This window comes from Haliaeetus albicilla, chromosome 11, assembly GCF_947461875.1.
Source record: "Haliaeetus albicilla chromosome 11, bHalAlb1.1, whole genome shotgun sequence".
NCBI classification, from domain to species: domain Eukaryota; kingdom Metazoa; phylum Chordata; class Aves; order Accipitriformes; family Accipitridae; genus Haliaeetus; species Haliaeetus albicilla.
The window spans coordinates 34,429,609-34,448,966 of NC_091493.1; positions in this window are offsets into that span (position 1 = coordinate 34,429,609).

Genomic DNA, 19,358 nt, shown 5'->3' on the forward strand with positions numbered 1-19,358 from the left:
TGAGGAGGCTGTCAGATAAAGAAATAAAAGACACTGCTAGTTAAGAAGAGCAGACCATGCCAAATCACTAATTAAAATTTAGATTTTTTGTGTAGAGAGCAGGTGCATATGCTAAAAGCTATTCCAGAACTGGACTAACTTTTACCTCACTTTTTCTTTTTTAAATGCTATTTTACAGACCTGAGTAAGGGCCTCAAAGACTGAATGTATTATTGAACCAAAGTCTTAGATGTACACACATAAAAATGGAACACTGAGCATCGCATCTTAATTTTCAAAGAACATGTTTTCAATTAATCTGACAGCTTCCGAAAGAACAGGTTAAAAAAATCAATTTAAAAATAATTTTTTAAATGGTGTCGTTGATCAAATTATGTTCATAAAATTCAGGGCTGAGAAACAGATATATAAATATATTTAGTTACATCTTAACACAGCCTTGACTCTTGCAGTTTCAAGACCCCATGTCTTTTCAGTTGTCCACTAAATTAACTGTGCACCTAATAAGGGGTCAGAAGGAATTTATTATCATTGCTGTGTTCATTAAGATAGTTCTATGAAACTTTACCTGTTCGAATCTGAGCTATGTTTTTCATTTATAAGTTAATTGTATAGACCAGTAGTCAAAATGGTTCTTTAGAAGTAAAGCTGTTGTTAATGGAAAGGAGCAGTGTTAGGAATTACAGCCAAGCAGCCATAGCAGTCCTAGTAATTACAACCTCATCAGCACTTACAGAAATGTGAACTATTTTGACACATCCATTTCTATTCATGTATCCCCAAATCCTCAAAATTATTTGGAAGAGCTTTATTCCCACTGCCTTCAGCAGGAATCACAGGACAAATCACAGGAGGAACTGTACCGGGCTCTCATGAGAGATGCTGAAAACCCCAAACTCCACAGGAATACAAGAGAATCTGAAGGACTCACCACCTACAACATCCACCCCTTGGATGTCCACAGCTGCACACAACTGCAACTGAGGAACTGTGATTTGAGCAGCAGCTCAGTCCTGGGGATGTCTTGGAAAGGGGCGATTCGAATAGTGAAAAAATTACATACATAGGTATGCACAGGGGACAACAATTTAATGTCAATGTTTCAACTTAGAAATGTAGGAATCTAAACTTGCATCTGAGTGCATTCTGGAATTACATGTAAAATGCATATTCATCAGGATTATAACAAATTTGGGCCTAAAGAAAGAGGGGGATTTTCCTTGTGTTTTGTACACTGCAAGAGAGGTGGGCCAGAAACACATGCATGCCTGCTAGCAAGTGAAAGCCTGCTGATACCTAAACCATTGGGGGCTTTTTCCAAAAATGATTTATCCTTATATTACTTGAAGATTACTCATGTAATCCTGTTTGTAAAGCTGAAAGAAATTGTAACGTGCCTCCTACAAATATTCATCTGAATCCTTAAATGAATTTTTTTTTTTTTTTTTTTTTTTACTATGTTCACATGCCTTTGGTGTTTACTTTTCCATGGAATTCCTACAAATGCATTGACAGGGTCTGCAAGAACACTTTTTCAGCAAACATGCTGGAATAGTATTCTTTGTCTGTGTTTCTATAATTACTATTCATATTACAGAAGTCTTCAGAGATGCCAATCTGGCTACGAGCCCTATCATAGCAGATCAAATTAGAATGACAAGAACTGTACCAGAAACCTGATCCCGTGTATAACACTCTCAATTACATGCATGGCTCTTCCCCATGGAGGCAGAAATCAGCTGCTTCCGTAACACTCCCAGCTCCGAGTTGAAAGGGACATAAGACAGCAAAGATTAGAAGTGGGAGAACAATGCGCAACATTAATCTTCCTTTAGCTTTTAAAGTTTAAATCACGAAGTAATGTCAGCTCAAATGGTCTCAGTAGGTCACCTGTGAGTATCCCCTTGATTTGAAATATTCAGGTTTTCATGGCGACAGTGGTTATGAGAAACTCTGTTGCCAATGTATTATGCCACCATGCAAAAAAAAAAAACCCCAAAACCACAGGGAGTGGAGAGCCGAGGAATTTAATAAAACCTGTACAAATCAAAGCGTGCATTAGGTGGACAAGACCTGGCATCATTTTGTTAAAGTCAGGCTCTACTCAGTTAATAAACTGGGGGAAACTCTTAACACAGAACCCCACAAAGGCGCTCCTTGCTGTGCCTCCTGTCCTGGAAGGGGGCTGCCTGGCAAAGCAAATAAAATTGTGTCACATGACGTGTATTTTCCTCATTAAAAATTTCAAATAAAGATAAAATTTCAAACAGCAAAGTTGAAGTCCTAAGCAGAATAAGTTTGGAAGCCATATCCATTTCAAAAATCCACCTCAAAATTCAATATAGTAGGCAGCTAGGAACAATAAAATAAGACCATATGGGCTTGGATCAACCTATTAAAAGTATGCTATGCTGAAGGGCTGAGGCCAGTTATTCAGCTATTATCTGCCTTTAGTGACCTTGAGATGTGATCATTTGATTGCACCAAAGTCAAATTTTCCAGGCTCACTTCTTCACGTCTGTGAAGTTGTAATCTTTGAGTATCCCAATACATACTAATTTTCTCCAGGATATAAACCCACAAACAGCGTTGGTGCACTGTCCCACAGTGCCAGAGGCTGCGGCAAACAAATTCTGACACCGAATCTCCAGCACAAGCGAGGCAGAGGGTATGCTGAGGAAGGGTGAAGCTTTACTGGTTCGTATTGCAAGTCTGGTTTAAGACGTTCGTTTCTATCAGCATAGTTGAACTTTTTATCGACTTCTGACAGCATTTTAGAAGTGATTTCACTTCTCGGGGGATTATTGGAAATATGTTCTTTGTCTGAAGCCCTCTTAGAAAGCCACCCTCCTCTCCAAGAAATTACTGCACTTGGAATCACGTCTTGTTTAGGTCACAACCAAAAAACATCAACACCCCACCCTGTGTCCGTATCGACCGTGCGTCAGGATTACCGACGATCTGGAAAAAAACTCTTGTTTGAAACAAAATGCCCCCATTCAACTTGTGTAAAGCGACTGTCTCACCTGGCAGAATAGGAGCCCCTTACCATGGAGGCATCTCCACTGCACGGTGATAGCAGGGACGGCTGCCCCTGCCCCACGCTTGGTGCAATTCCTCACCCTGTCCCCAGGGATGTGCCAGAGGATGGGGACAAACTCTTCCCTCCCTGCAGGCACCGGTCCCAGGCTGTGATGCTGTGGAGAGCTCTGGGTGCCCATGGAGAGGGGTGAACAAGGCTCCACGGCATCCCCCCCCTCCCACGCCTGTGTCGGCCCAGCAGCGTGGCGGGTGGGCAGAGAGGTTGTTCTGCCCCACGGCTCTCCGTGGAGGCCCCACGTCTCCACCTGAGGGTCACGGCGGGACCTCACGTTCAGAATTCATCGTCCTTGGTCTGAAACAGCCCTATTTTGTCAACCCTCAGGACATGCTGCAATGCACATTTGTTTTCCCAAACTGAGAAAAACTGGGAGAACTCTGGCAGGAGATCACAAAGACTGGAAATTTCTTTTCATCTGCTAGGTTATGATTTATGTTAATGATTGGGCAAAGGAAGGAGGGGGACTCGAGAGCAGGCTGTCTGTATGGCAAGGAAATCTCTCCAGACAGTGGGAAGGAGCACTCAGCACAAGGCGCAGGCACCACTGCCTGCCTTGGAAATAAATAAGCCATGAGAAAAGGCAGGTGGGTGCATGGCAGATCCATTGGACAAAACTCTCTCTGCGGAGAGCGCAGGAGAAGCAATCGTTGCTACTCCTTGTAAATTGTAGCCTGAACTGTGCCGGAGTCTGCAGAGGGATATCCAGCCCCTGCAGTGATCCCCTGTGCAAAATATGTTTCTTCCAGTTTTGCTCAGGGGACCAGGATTTGGCTGCAGGACACAGACAGAAGTAAAAGTTCAAATGCAGTGACAATTATGTATCACAGGAAAGCTCTTCTTTTCCTCTGCCTTGGAGTGAATTTCTTCCTGAAAATGCTACTTATTTCGTTATACCCTGAGCTCAAATCCTTTAGTGCTGTAAATTTCAAGCTTGAGACACCAATAAGAATCTCACAGTCTTACATACACAAACTTTCCATGCCCACAGAGTTTATCCATGCAACTTCAGCTGCAGCCTCTTTTCTAATTCATTATCATCTAGAAGATGGTGGAGGGAGAGGGGAGGTGAGGGAGAAGAAGGACTGGAGAAAGACGCAAACATTGAAACACTTAAGCCTAGATCTTCCAGGGATCCACAGCATCGTTCCCAGTTTAGCAGCCGATGATTAGCATTTCAGCTATGCATGCTAGCACGGATTCAGCAGTGAGGTGAAGGAGATCTTTATCCTCTCTCATATTGGTGGGTATCCCTCAGGGCTCACCAGTCTGCATAGGGTGAGCCTGAGTCTGTGCTCGAGGCCCGACTTAGTGGCTCTGTGCTGCACAGAGGTGGAAACGCACACTTGGGCTGAGCTTCAGCTGACTCTGCTTCCACTGGAAAGACAGCGCTGTGGGGCACGCCTGGGTTTTGCTGGTGTGACTGGGAGGGGTGTGGGAGGAGGAGAGCCAAGACGACAGCCAGTAGCAGGAGTTGGGGTCTTTCTAAGCACTCTGTAGAAACTTGGGGTGAGATTCCACGGACAACAGTCACACAAATCCCAGTGACAAGAGTCTCTTATTGAGGAACCGCCTTTGAACACCTTGAGCCAACCAAGGGAAAATGCTGCTTACCAAGCATTTTGGTGCACTGCATGCAAGTTAGATCTGGGCCACTCTACCTTCAACTTCAGCTTGCTCACAAAGCTCTCCAGTTTGGTATTTTGCCATGCAGACCAAGCCTCTACGTCACACGTGCAGAGGATTTGTCTCTGCTTGGGCTGACAGCGCCATTCAGCCCAGGTTCCCTGTTCATGATCCTCAAGCCCTGCATGACGACCTGCTTCGCTGGGATCTCTCAAGCACAGATAGAAGACCGAGGACTTTATCACCACTCCTATCCCTCCATTTCTCCATGAGATGCCTGAGGGGCATCTCAGTTTCTACACGGCTGTGCACGCTGTGTGCCTGCCAGCCCCTTTTCAACAGCTCCAGCTCTGTATCAGTGTGGAATGTCACTGAGGGGTGTCTGGATGACATACAACCAGAAAAAAAAGCGTGTAGAAGCTCTGCAGAGACTGAATGGTTGCTCAAAATCAACCTATTAATGGCTGATGCTACCCACCACTGCCCCATCTCAGCAAAAGATATTATAGCAGAGGTGACCTTCCACTTCTTAGAAAACCCTAAGGCTTTACTCCAGTATTAAGGTCCCTTTCTAAAGCTATTGTGAAAACAAGGGAAACAAAACTTACATCCAAGAATCTTAAGGACTTTCTGCACATTAATTAACCCTGCAGCACCCAGAGTGAGACAGGGAAGTGTAGTTAAACCAATTAAGTCACAGACGAAGGGGAGAAACTGGGGGTTTAAGTGCCTTGCAGATGGAGGGACTGGAACCCAGGCTTTCTGGCTCACAGTCTTGGTTCGACTTCCCGGGAGTACTGGAAGTAAAACTTGCCCTGTAGAGCTGTCGCTCTATGAAATCAGCTTGGCAGTGTGTGACAGACATAATCCTTTTCCCATATGTTTTATTTTCTATAAATAGAAAGACATCTCATTAACATTCTGTAACTTCACGAGATAAGGAGAATGAACAAACAGACAAATAAATATCTGAACTATTTCCAGAGAGTTGCCTGAAATTCCAGGCAGCCTGGGAGGACAGCACTGGATTCAGCCGCCTTCTTTCCAATTTGATATCACCTGCAGTGCCAGTGACTGGGAAAGTTTTTCTTCAAACGGCAAGGGGTGGTTGAGCCCCTTACAACACACTGCACCACCGAGGGTGAAACAGGCCATGTACCGCAAAGCAGTATTTTTTTGGTTGGGTTATATCCCAGAAACTGCGTAATCCCAATCCTAATCTTTGGCAAAATCAGCTATAAAACAGACAGATGAAATATTTTCCATGTTTGGGATGTTCTTACCCCGCATCGTAAAAGCTGTAACCCTCCCGGTACTCCTGTGAAACCATGATGGCTTTCTTACCATTGTTATGGTAGCGTTACAGAAGATTTCGATGACCCATGTTTCTGAAGATCCAATACTGTTGGGACTGTTCTGAACAGTTTATCATGGTATAGCCTGGCAAAATAGAGAATGATATGGTCTGTCCTTGATATTAAACAATTATTTTAGTCCTAATTAAAATAATCGTTCATATGATTATTCTAAGGGAAAAAAAGGGGAGTCTATTTTGTATTTGATAATTGGCTGAAGGTTTCTTAAACAGAATAAAACATCCAAGAACTGCCACACTAAATGAGACGTGGAATCATATTCTCCAGCACTTTGTTCAACAGTAGCTAGTAAAAAACACGGTGAAGGAACATGAGCAGAAACCTGCATAATAAATAAGAAGGACTAGACAGCAGCCATTTAGTTTCATCCAGAGATTTGAATTTTCAGAAACAGGCTTTTTTTTTAGTTCAGAATGAAAATAAAACTTATGAGAGAATTCAAGTGTAAACAAAAGGAGAAAAAATTTCCTTGTGAAACAGGGACCTAAGGTGAGACACTACCTGGGGTGAATGGCACTGCACCATTGTGGATGGAGATCAGTCAGTATCTTCCCTTCTTCAGCTCAGAAATCTTCCCTGAAATGTTTGCAAAAATACTTCAGATACAATAAAATTACATCCCCCTTGCCCCCCCCTCCAAATTTTTTTAACAAGTTTTGAATGATTATGGAACACTTTAAGTCTTGTTGCTTCCTCATCTGATCAACATCTCGATTTGTTGCCTTTCAATATCATTGAACAACTCTTTTTTAATATTGTATGAGTTGGTAAGAGGATGACCGCATCTGCCTTCCTTATAGAAAATACTGGTTTTAGATGACCTGCTTTTTACGTCTTCTCTCTCTAAAGTAAACCATCTCATTCTGCATCACACAAAAAGCTCACCACAACTCTAACTATGTGGTTTCCAGTCCCTAACCCACTCCCACACCTGCAGCAGCACCTGCCCCCCAACCGCACGGGTGGGTTAGCCCTTCAGCCAGCATGGACCATATGTCTGAAAGAAACTGCAGGGCACACACACGCAGTGACGCGATTCCTTTCCATAGGAATTTCTGGTCATTTAAAGGATTCTCAAGAGTATGAGGTCCCATGAAAAAACTTATTTCCATTCTAATGCATCAATGACTCATTCCATCAGTGATTAAAAATAACAGGCTGGGGACAAGGGATAAATATACCCCGGCTTTTTTTTAAATAAGAACCCTACCAAAATCACAGGGAAAGAAAAAATTTCTAGCACGCTGTCATACCAAAATTATATGAATGCTTAACTCCAGGAGGATAATTACAGTATAACACAACTTGAAATGTTTTTCATGTGTCTGTCAGGATCTTTTTCCCATAGCAATTTTTTTGCCACAGGCCAACAAACGGCTTCAAAAAACAAGCACTTTTTCTTCAAAGAGGATATCCATGATTACCGTATGATCTCAGGAACAACTGTAGAAGCTCTGGATAAGATTTATCTTTGTCACTTGCCACGAGCATACAGCACTGGGTTTTGAAGCTGGCCCAGTCCTCGCGTGGACCCCCAGCACTCCCTGCCCATGCCAAACTCAGCTCCGGGTGCAGCTTTTCAGACGGGCACTGATGCCAGGGGTGGCTTTTTGGGCTTCAGCATCCCCAGTCTGGTCCACGGGCCCCCAGGGGTTCAGCCCCTGCTGGGACGTCGGGTCCCAGCCGCTCAGGTCTTAGGAGTCTATTTTATACCCCACCACGTGGCACCTATATGCATTTTACTTTCCTCTGTCTAAAACTGTGGTTAATTTGAACAGTGAATCACAGCATCTAGAAAAAGGTAGGAAAGTACGTAGGAAGGTAGGACGGTACAACCAACTTAAAATATTACAGTATTCTTCATAGGAGCCAACACACAAACTGTACTTAGAACACCAATAGAGTATTTTCCAGAAATGGTAAGATAATTAAGTATAAAAAGCACCTCTTGGAAACATCTAAGTCTTGAAATTAAGCCATTGAATGTCTCTACAGAGATTCACAATTATGATTTTTATTAATTGTTTCCACAAAGGAAAATTCCACAATGCACAAAGCTCTCAAAAATTTAGCTCTCGCACAGAAACTTTTCCATACTTGAAATGAATTTTCTGAGGGACAATCTTTACTTTGGCTAGTAAATGTATCAGAGTTAATAAACTTTAAAAAATTATTTTAAAAATTAAAAAGAAACATGAAACTTTCACAGCTTATTCTTAACCAACTGTACAGCTGGTGGAACACCTTCAATCACATTTAAAATTTTTTCTTGCAACATTTTTGGAGAAAATCAGTTTTTCACCCTTCCTTTAATGTTGTCCTTCCCTCTCTTTTGTTTTATCAAGCTCAATCCATCAGCAGCCTTTGAGAGTAGATAGTAACCGAGAGAGGGTTGTTTGTACGAAATTACAAACTCCAGTTCATATTATATGTTTGATTCATGTCTCAGCTTGCCCGAGATAAGCCTATTAAATAGCATTCCAGACAGCAGCTCTGCCCAAGGGAGACACTTGTCACTCCCTTGGAGGACTACCCCTGGGACACCATCACGTCTGTAACCCCGTGCCACCTTGAACTGCTGAGCTGCCTCTGAAGGAAAATGGTCCCCGAGTAAGAAGTACCCAAAACGCTCAGCAGGTGAACGAGATTAGAGGTTCGTACTGGAGCACGTGACAAGGAGAGAAGATGAGTTACGGTCGAGGGACTTTACTCCATATGCCCTTTCCAGAGTGTGGGTGGGGTATACTCTGACTAATTTTGGATACTCAGATTAGGGTAGGGTCTGCTCAGATTAGGAGACAGTGTCTACCAGGACATTTCTATGATCTCTAATACAATCAATACCATGTCTCATACTTGAACAACTTCAAGGAATCTTGTAGTTGAAAGTTGTGCTAAGCTCATTGTTTAAAAAAAAAAAGATCACATGTTAAATTCATTGTTTTCCTGTAACATTATCCCAGAATAAAGCAGAAGACCAGACCATGCACAGCCCCTGCGGAGCCTTGGGAAAGCACATGTAAACGACTGGTGGGAGTTTAGGTGATCTTAGAGGTCACAGCTTGGAGGACCCAAGTGTGCCTCTCCGACCTGAACCTAGAAATGGCAACTAAATTGTAGCCAGACACGGAGGACTCAGTGGGACCACCTGTTGGATCAAATTGTGTATTTAAACAGCGATTAAACACTCTTACGACGAGAGCAGCCCAGGGGTGAATGCCCAGAGCGGCCAGGCCCCATGCAAACACACACCACAGCAGTCCCTGCCCTGAAGAACATGCAGTGGAAGAGGCATCGCCTCTGCAGCACACAGGGCTCGGGCAAAACGCGGGACTTCAAAGGGAGATTTGACTTTGATAGAGAGTGAGTAGGGGTTGCTGAAGAGGGACCTGTGCTACAGAACAACCAAGCATGTGCTTCACATTTCAGAAATTATATGCAGAAAAAGACTTCACAGATGAAAAAAGAAAGGAAGGGGGTGGGGGGGAAAGCAGCATACAAAAGTCCTGGGCATCAAGACTCTTCTTAAGGTAGTGTTTCCAAGCCCCATACATGCTATGACATTGTAGTCTGAAAACTGCAGCGCTTGCATTTAAGTAAAAAATATTCTTTTTATCCCGTTTGGACTTATTTAGCAACACCTCTCCTGAGAGGTGAAAGAATGCAAAAAAAAAAAATCCAATGTGATCCTTACCAAATACAAATTACATTAATTTGTCCTTTGGAGAATAACCTTTAACCATTACGAAATACACTCTACTGGCTTTCTTGCTTTTCTTCCCTGCTCTTTCACTCTTTTCTTGGACTTTTGAAGCAGATTTTTGTTGAATAGATCATACAGGATTATATAGTTATAACTTGCTTTCATATATTTCAAAAAGAAAATCATAAATATGACCTCATATGTTAATAAATCAATTATGGAATGCTGTTTTACACATATGCTCAAAACATGACCTCTTCCAAGTTCTTAGAGCAGAAAGTTGGAGTTTAGGTTTAGGGCACTTTAGCTTTAAAGATATTGGGAATAACATTATCTGGTAAATATTAAGTAAAGCAGTTTTTCTGTTAAGTTTTATCTTGCCTTCAGTGGTTTATTAAAGCTTGCTCAACACCACCATTTTAGTTACACATGAACAAGCCTTACCTTACTTTTCTTCAATAACAAAAAATGGTGTTTAGCAGCTATAATTTACTTACTTAAACACTTTTGAGTTACGAAGGGGTAAAGCAGAAGCAGGCCGAGTTTTATATATACTCTTCTGCACTCGCAGAGGCAATTCAGTGCTGAAGCATTTTCATTTTATAAAACAAAACAATGCTGGTGACTCACTGGTAATGAGGACTTACATAATTGCTTTTTTGGGCGTTTGACAAGAAAAAAATGTGCAGCAGCCAATCCACGCAACGTTTAAAACTGTAAAACAAAAGATGCACAGAACACTTTTCATTCTATTTTAGGTTTAATTCTCTACTAAATTTCATCCTGGGCTTAATGTAAAAATGCTAGTTTTATTGTTACATGCCTGAAGGAGATGAGATAATGTTAAAAAACATTTGATATAAAATAAAACCACCAACAAAATATCCTTCATTGTTTTCTGTAGTCCCTTTATGGCTTCCATTGCCATGATATCAAGTAAACCAGCATTTTTCCATAGTGACTCCCCCTCTGAGGCCATGCTCCTCTCCCGTTTTGTGATGCACAGAGACTGAAAGCCAGACGCGGGAAAGGGACACAGACCGCTGCCGGGCTGGGGCAGAGCGGAGGCTCTTAAGTCCAGTTTGTTGAAACTGGATCCAGTTGAGATCAAAGAAGTTCAGAAACCGAGTTGCTCTTCCTAACATCTATGGACATTTTCCTATTCAGCCTCAAAATTCCCATGTGCCTACAGCTGGTTACACGCTCATGCCGGGACCTGCATCAGTTATACAAGCTATAGGTTGTAAGATTGCACCTTTTCCACCTGGTGCTCGCACTCACCAAGCTGAAGATGGCTTCTGCTGGGGAGCAACATGTCGGAAGTATTTCACCATACCCTCTACCACATGTAATAATGTGGAAAATAGATATCTGAAACTGCAGAGAAGCATGTAGCTAAGCAGAGCCGTGCCTGTGCTGAGCAGAGGGCAGGATATCCCCATTCCCCTCACCTGCAGAGGCTGCTGGGTGGACAGGGCAGAAGTTTAACAAAACAACAACTGATCAAACTTAAACTCCAGGTTTTCTCTACCTTTCCTGCTGTAAAAGCAATCCCTGAGCAATCAACACAACTGTATTACAGTGTTTATATTCAGCAGAGCAGAATTATTGCTTCTGATAGGAGCTACGCCAGTTTACATCAGCCAAGAGTCCTGCTTCTGTATCTCATCACACCTAATATCAACACACCGTCCAACTGTATATAGCGACAAAACACCTTCTTCAAGCGGAATTGCTCAGTACCTGGCAGGATATATGTCTAAGCACTTAAAAACCTTTCTGCCTTCAGAGCTGGATGCCGAGGAAATTAAAATGAGCGCGAGTGTATTGCTATCAGGATACTTGTGAGAAGTAGAGAGCCTGTTACTGTGTATTTCAGAGAAAACAGCACTATTAAAGGACACAAATGTGATACTCGATTTGGATGTTTTCCCATGCAGATGAAAGGAATCACTCCTCATGCAATTCTGAAAGAAACTGATTAGATTTATGCAGGCAAGTATCAGCTTGTGATTAGCATTTAGGTGAGGATGCAGTTATGTGCTACAGGAAATATTGCTGTGTGCGTTTTCTGTTTACTTTTGTTATCTAATGTGCTCTGCATTAGGCTCGGAAAGACAGAAGTGGTTATTTGGGAGATTTTTTAGCACTTGTAAATTTATTAGTCTTTCCTGAGAGAGGAATCGGACATACTACTTCTTCATAACACAGGTTTTTTTGGATGGACTAGTATAAAATGCCTTCTAAGCTGTTTCAAGCAGAGAATCAGTCTGTTGTTGTTCTGCTTGGAACAGGTATGGAAAGGTTTGAAGAATCAGTTTTCCCAAAGAAAATTCCATCTCACAAAAAATACTTGTTTTAAGAAGTAATGTTGGCTTTGATGAAAAATTCCATCACAGAAGTGCATGGGGGGTTGTATATATACATATATATACACACATATGTATATGCACACACACATATGTATTTTTTTCAGTTGAACTGGGATAAAACAGATCTGAGGTTTTACATTTTTCATTTATCAAAAAAATATGTTACCAAAAAGCTTCATTTCTGGCAACATTTGTGTTGAATCGTACAGGGACATTTACCTTCAGGTAACCTCTCTGTGTAATTCATGTCCTCATTACAGCTAATGGGGAGATAGACCAGTTAGTCACTACCTCGAAAAAAAAAAAAAAAAAAGGCAAAAAAAAAGCAGCCAAGATTGTTGTATAAAAGCTCAGAAATCCTTTCATGCACTGTCTAGGCTTGGAATATAGAAGGAAATCTCTGCCAAGAAGCAAAGGATGTTGAAACAGAATCATGCAATGTGTTAATGCCGCAGGGCATTGGAAGTAAGATGCCAGGGACTTCAATCAGAAATTGAATGATCTTTGTGATAGAGCAAGGAGGATGGAATAACATCAGAGAACTGTGCACACAATGGAAAGAAACAGCATAATCATTTGTCATCACTCCAAGCAAACGAGTGCTGGCAATGACGTTTTCTGCACCAAGCTATTCATGTCATAGTTTGAGGTTCAGATACCTTTCAGTAGCAGATCCCACCAGCAACATTCTCCGATGGCAAGGAAATTTGCAGCAATATCCACCTCATCTGACACTTCAAAGGACTTGTGCTCTGGTCCTCAGACAGTTAAGTGTGGATACGCTAAGGTGGCTATGAAATCAGATTAACTTAAAGAGCTTGTGTAATTCACAGCCTATTAAGTTAACCCAATTTTAAAACTGGTTCCACTTTGCATGAGAATGGACATCTGTGGCCTTCAAAATCCTCTACTATTTTTCATTCTTTATGAAGTATTCTTCCTTCCTTTATATTGCTGCTGATCTCTAACTGTGTCTTACAAAGACTCAACTGAGACTGGTCAGATACTAAAACTGGTCCTGGCCCACTATATGCAAAATATATAATTACACTGAAATCTTATAGAAAGAAAGGTGTCAAAATGTCCTGCACATGGACAGCACTTGAACCCGAAACACTCACTTTGATGCAGATAAACCATTTGGTTGCCAGTGTTGGTCATCTTTCTGCCTCTTTTGGCAAAAAGTCAACGGGTTCCCAGTGTTGAGCAGTCAGTAACTCTTGATAGTATCTAGAGGCATCATACGGTGTCCAGCTCTTCTGCAGAGGGCCCTACATGAATGTTTGAAAAAAACCTACCTTTAGGCTCCTGTTTCTGAAAATCTTTTGTTTAATTTAACATTCAGCCTTCATTTGCCTAAAAATACAAAGAGAGAAAAAAATCAAATACTACATACTTGAAACCTTTCCTATAAATACATGGAGTTTTAAGATACAGGGATTTACTCAGGGATATATGTTAAGCAGAGAGCGGTACTTTCAGGCTGAGGAGCAGTCAACACTTCCACTTAGATGGTGAAACCAAACTCTAATTATAAGATATCGTCTAGCCAATAGAGCTTCATATTTCGACTTTTAATACAATATAATACAGTCTAATTTATAAGGTGCCTTATCATGCAAACTTCCATAGGCACAGTAATTTAAAAGGGATTATATATAAGCCCCTCTAAAAGCAAATATCAAAAAGAAAAGATTCTTAGTCTTGTAATATTTCAAAAACACTTATTGAAGTAGCTTCTCTGCTTTTGGGGTGGTATTGAAGTCCAGAGAGAAGAAGGTACATGCCAAAATTGTTACAAGTTGGATGCCTTCGCTCTGGTACTTAAAGCTGTATTTAGCATTCAAGGAAAGGGCATGAATTCAGCTTTTCAAAGGGCTGTATCTTAGATGTGTGTAAATCAATGTCATTCCACCAACTTACAGCAACTGAAGACAAGCCCACTGATTTTAGGAATGTTGTGGGGACACTTGGTTTGATTCTTCACATTCACATGTATTTCTGAAATAGAGGGGATTCTTCCCACCTACTTTTTTTTCATCTCATTTTCCAGACGTCATGATCTTGTAATTTCTTTCTCATGGATTTTCAGAATAGAAAGTGTCCCTCATTTCTATCGCTACAAGCCATGTGCTGCGGGATGTGAAGGGAAGCAGAATTTAACTGTCCATGATCAGGCCAGCAAAAAGTCTACGAGCAGTTTTGATAAGAATGAACGGCATGAAGATTTTTCATGTAATATACACATAAGAATATAGCACTTCAGTGGCCTACTATCAAACTACACCGCATAGACATCTTTTTCCCATTCCTCTAATAAACAGGGTTTGTGGATAAATTCCAGCTGATTGCTATGTTCTGAACAAAGCAAGTGCAATGGAAACGCTGGCAAGCACATTCTCACCAAGATTTGCATAAGTTTTCATTCAGGATTACAGGCTTCATCCTACACAGATGAAGACATTTAACATTTTCTTTGACTTTATCAGCAATTGGAGCATTGGTAAGATGGTTAATAGACTGCCTTAGGAAGCCAAAGCTCCACTTTTTTTTCTTTTTTTTTTTTTTTTTTAAGGGAAGTTAGCCATTTGTAAAGATGTTACCTTATGAACATTGCCTGCTGCTCATACAAGCAGAGACATCTTTGGTCAAACTGAGATTCCTGCGTGCTTTAATTTTTGTTCTCAGATACCAATGAGATGCTTCTACCAAAGATTCATTACTTGAGGTGCAGCAAGTACAGATAGCCCACAGGCAACCCTGGCTTCCAAACAAGGGTGAAAAGGTAGCTTTTTTGTAGAGTTGTGCATACATAATATGATTAGCTAGTTTGAACACTCAGGCACTAGTAGAAAGTGGGACAAATAAAGATCATATCGTTAGCATGTGGATGTCTGCCCATGCCCCCTCAGAGAAGGGAGGTAAACAGCTAACATGAAACTGAAAAAGCATACTCAGTGTTTTCTTCAGTGCATTCATCACTGAAAATGCATCTTGGGATCAATTTCTCCACACCAAACCTCAATTCTTGGAAAGGCATAAAAAGAAATCTTCATGTAATATCACAAGTTAAAAAGGTAGACACATCCGAAAAAACTCAACTACCAGATGTTACCTTTGGGTAGCATTCAATCTTTAACTATAGTTTCTGCAGGCAATTAATACTACCTATCTCAAGCCTACCACAACCAGCTTGACACTCTTTACCTAGGAACAACCAAGCAATTTATATTAAGTAATTTAAATGACCTTCTCTGTGCACTGAGCCATTGTAACTCAGAGTGTAGAAACGTACCAACATGTCATGACATCAACTTCATTGAGCTCATGGAATCCATCAATTATTTTGAATAGATTCCTTGTAAAATGAATGGAATGTTTGTTATTATGAGAAAATAAGTCAAAAGCACTCAATAGCATTAATCAAATAAAAATAATGTGAAAATTCAGACTTTCAAAAAAGAAAACAGTGAATCATCTGTGAACTTGGCACTGCATCAAGCATACGCTATTCATCTTCACTCTAAAGGCCCTTCATGACCTACCCACACTCCACCTATCATTTTTTCTATGCTATCAACATGTCAGCTCTCTCCACTGATCAGCCAGTGATGCCTGCCGTCATCACCCATTTGTTATGTTCATCAATGAGCACTTTTGCCCTTTCTCCCGTGCCAGCCTTCATGCATGGAAGAAGCTCCCATAAATATCAGCAAACCCACCTCGTTGTTCTCTCTGAAATGCCTCTAGAAACATCCCCTTTCCTGGGATAGCTACAGGAAAAGACTTGATAGTAAATATAATGACTTTTTTTTACTCTGGCTACTCTTACCTAAATATTTCCTTGTGCTTCCCTGTCTGCCTGGTACAACTACCACTATTGTAGGATGATATCTGCTACTACTATTTCTTGTCTTAAGATTAGAAGTGACTAAGGGCAGGAATTGAGTCTTTGGTCTATATGTACACCGTGCTGAGTACAGTGGGTTTCTGTCTGTAACTGGGGTTTCTTAACCATTACTGCAATATTAATAATAACTTCTCAACACAGCTGTACATTTTTATTTGGTTTATATGAAACCTAGTGGCAGCATCTAACCATATGGATGCAGTACTCTTTTTATTTAAAAGTGAGCCACCCTAAAAATTTGAAATTTTTTCCTATAAATAGTGTATTTACTAGGGAATACTCTACCCATCAATCTAAATTAGTCACAATCTTTTCAAGTCATTTCTGAGGGGGAAAAATTAACATGAACAGAAGATCGCAAGGACTTCCAGCCACCCTACCATCCATATAAGTTCATTTTCCTTGTGACCTGATGTTTCACGTTGAAATCACCTATGTCTGGTTGTGTGCTTGGTGAGCTGGACTGTTTCAATGGAGGGAGACATTATTGCCACATCATTCTGGGAAAGGCACTTAAGTCTAACCCTTTTGTTTGCATTGTTTTACTTTTATTGCATATGCCCATCATGGAAGGAAACTGATCTGTTAGTAGCTCAGGAAAAAGTTTTCTTTGACCAGCATTGGTAATACTTGGTTTTCATTTAAATGCTTTTGGTTCTATCTAAACCATATTTTCAGACATTTTTTCTCCTCTCACAGCCCTAATCTCAAGTAATAACTTAAGAAAAGCAGCAGAATTTAATATAAACCATTACTGGTAAGACAGGTAATAATAATAACAGTAAAAAGTGATTTCCCCACCACCACCACAGTTATTCATCATTCTCAAATGCCTGGGGGAGAAAAGGTGAACTTTCTACATGTCTGAATGTCATGAAATTCAGGCAGTTTCAGACCAAGAAAGAATGAATTCCAAAGCTGTGAATCTGTTCTTTCCATTATGCTTCCAAAAGAAATACAAGACCTTCCACAACATGTAGGGAAATAAAAATGTCTCATGGCTATAGAGTTTACTGACACTTGATATTTGTATTGCACAGGTTATGGTATAGTGTGTGGCACAGTGGTGTCAGGTAAATGTTGTGCATAGTAAGAAAGACTCTAGAAGTAATCAGTAGCAACTAGCAGAAAATAAAACGAAAATAAAATATAATTTCTTTTGTTGGATTTTTTTTTTAAATCATCCTTCATTTTGAAGTTACTTTTCATCACTTCTCTTATGAGCTTGTAGCTGAGACAGCTGTATAATACATGTACGTACGTGATGGACAAGAATGAATAGTGGTGCCTTTCTTATCAAAGTCAATGGCAAACATCCCATCAACTAAAGAGACACATTAGAGGTAGCCCCAGAATAAATGAAACAGCACCCATGCTGTGTCACAGGAAGGGCAGCAGCAGGTTGACCATGAGTTGATGTTTCAAATAAGACCTTAAAGTGACACAGGCACTCAGCTACCCCACAAAATCAGTTTCTGTAAAAAAAAAAAAAACCAAACAAATAGATAAGAACCCACCTAAAGAAGGAAGAATGCGAGTCTTGGTGTTTGTTTCTGTGTTTCTCATTGCTGGAGGGAAGAAGCACAGGTTTGCCTTGTGGGGTACGCAGGCTTCCCAGGTGGAAACATAACTGGGGATGGAAAGTCCACCAGTCCAAGCTCACAGCTTTTCCTGCTACATGAGCAGCCAAATCCAGATGTGTAGTGGACAAAATCATTTGTCTTCACTGCCTAGAGATAAGAGATACACATGGAGTAGCCACCCAGTCTAAGAAATGAAGCAGCAAGGTTTCAAGACTTTAAGCAGTTTTAACAATGCTACATGGTGATTATGAGGGAGCCCTCAGGCGAGACATAGTTTTCATCCTTCCATTGCACAGATTCATACATTTAAGGTATGGAAGAACAATTAGGCCTTTGCCAAGGCCCAGGCTATCACGGCAAACCTGAACCCCACTGTTTTACACAGCACTCGCTCTTCACGCCGCAGAAAAGCCTTCTGTACATGGCATGCCAGGGAACAGTTGCAAATAGAGCTCGAGATACTGCACTAGACCCCTCTCACTAGCTTTTGGGTTCCTAATGAGTGGGGTTTTAATTAAAAGTGAGGTGGCGCATGCAGATTGTCATCTCATCAGTGGAGGTTAGAGACATTCAGCTTGGAGTAATGGTTTTTTGTGTAAAATTTAACAAAGTCTTTTTCTTGCTTATAAAAGCACAAGCAAACACGGACATTTTATCAGCGTCACATCCTAACGTATAACATACTAAATAGCTTATATATCACAGTAAAATATAACAGCCTCATGTTAAATGTCCCAGTGCAGCCCCGGTAATTCTTCCCACAGCCACAGCCTGCTTTTCCCCTTGCCTGCGGATCGCTGGGAGCTCCCTCCAAACAGGTGCAGCCCTGCAGACGGCGCAGGCACACACGCGGCAATGCGCTCTAGCTGCAGGGTTTCAGGCCCTTTCTCTTCAGGCTTCCAGCTTTATTTCTTCCTAGAACAAAACACATAAAACAAATTCACCTCATCAACCACATCCCCTTTCCTCTGTTTGCCAAGGACTTTGCAGACCCTCCAGTGTAACACCTGACAAACTGCATTCTCTCCTACTCAAGCTTTCAATACCACTCTCCCTGTAATTGTACCCAGCCACTAGCATCCTGTTATTTTTTAAAGCTCTGACAACCAGGTGAAGGCCTTTAGAGACCAGATAACCCACCTAGATTCAGCTAGGATGCTTCGACTAATTGCATCTCAGAGCAGGGTCTCACGCCTTTCTAAATGCCAGCCTTCATCCGACAAGGTACCTGCAAAAATCTTCCCTCGCCGTAGCTGCATGTCACATTTTTGCTGAAGGTGGGCTTGATCTAGGGGAAGGAAGCGGTGCCAGAGCCATCAGATTCTGAATTCCCAAAGATCTCAAGGGTTGCAGGCGTTTGGTGCTGTCTCTGCAGCAGGATGAATTTCACCTCCCAGCTGAACGACGGTTGCAAGAGGAAGGACGGGTGAGAGAGAAGGAACACCTGGATTCACTTCTTTCCTCTGCCCCAGATTTCAGTATATTACTTAGTCTCTCTGTGCCTTTCCTCCCCATCTGTAAATTCATCATTTGAGAACCTTTTCCTCCGACCTCATCTGGAGATAACAGTGCTTTCCCACTTCATTGAAATACTAAATATATAAAAGATGATGAGGTTCTCAGATGATGCTTGAGCATGGGGATATGGAAAACACCTAAGACAGGCTGGTTATGTGTCTATTACAAAATTT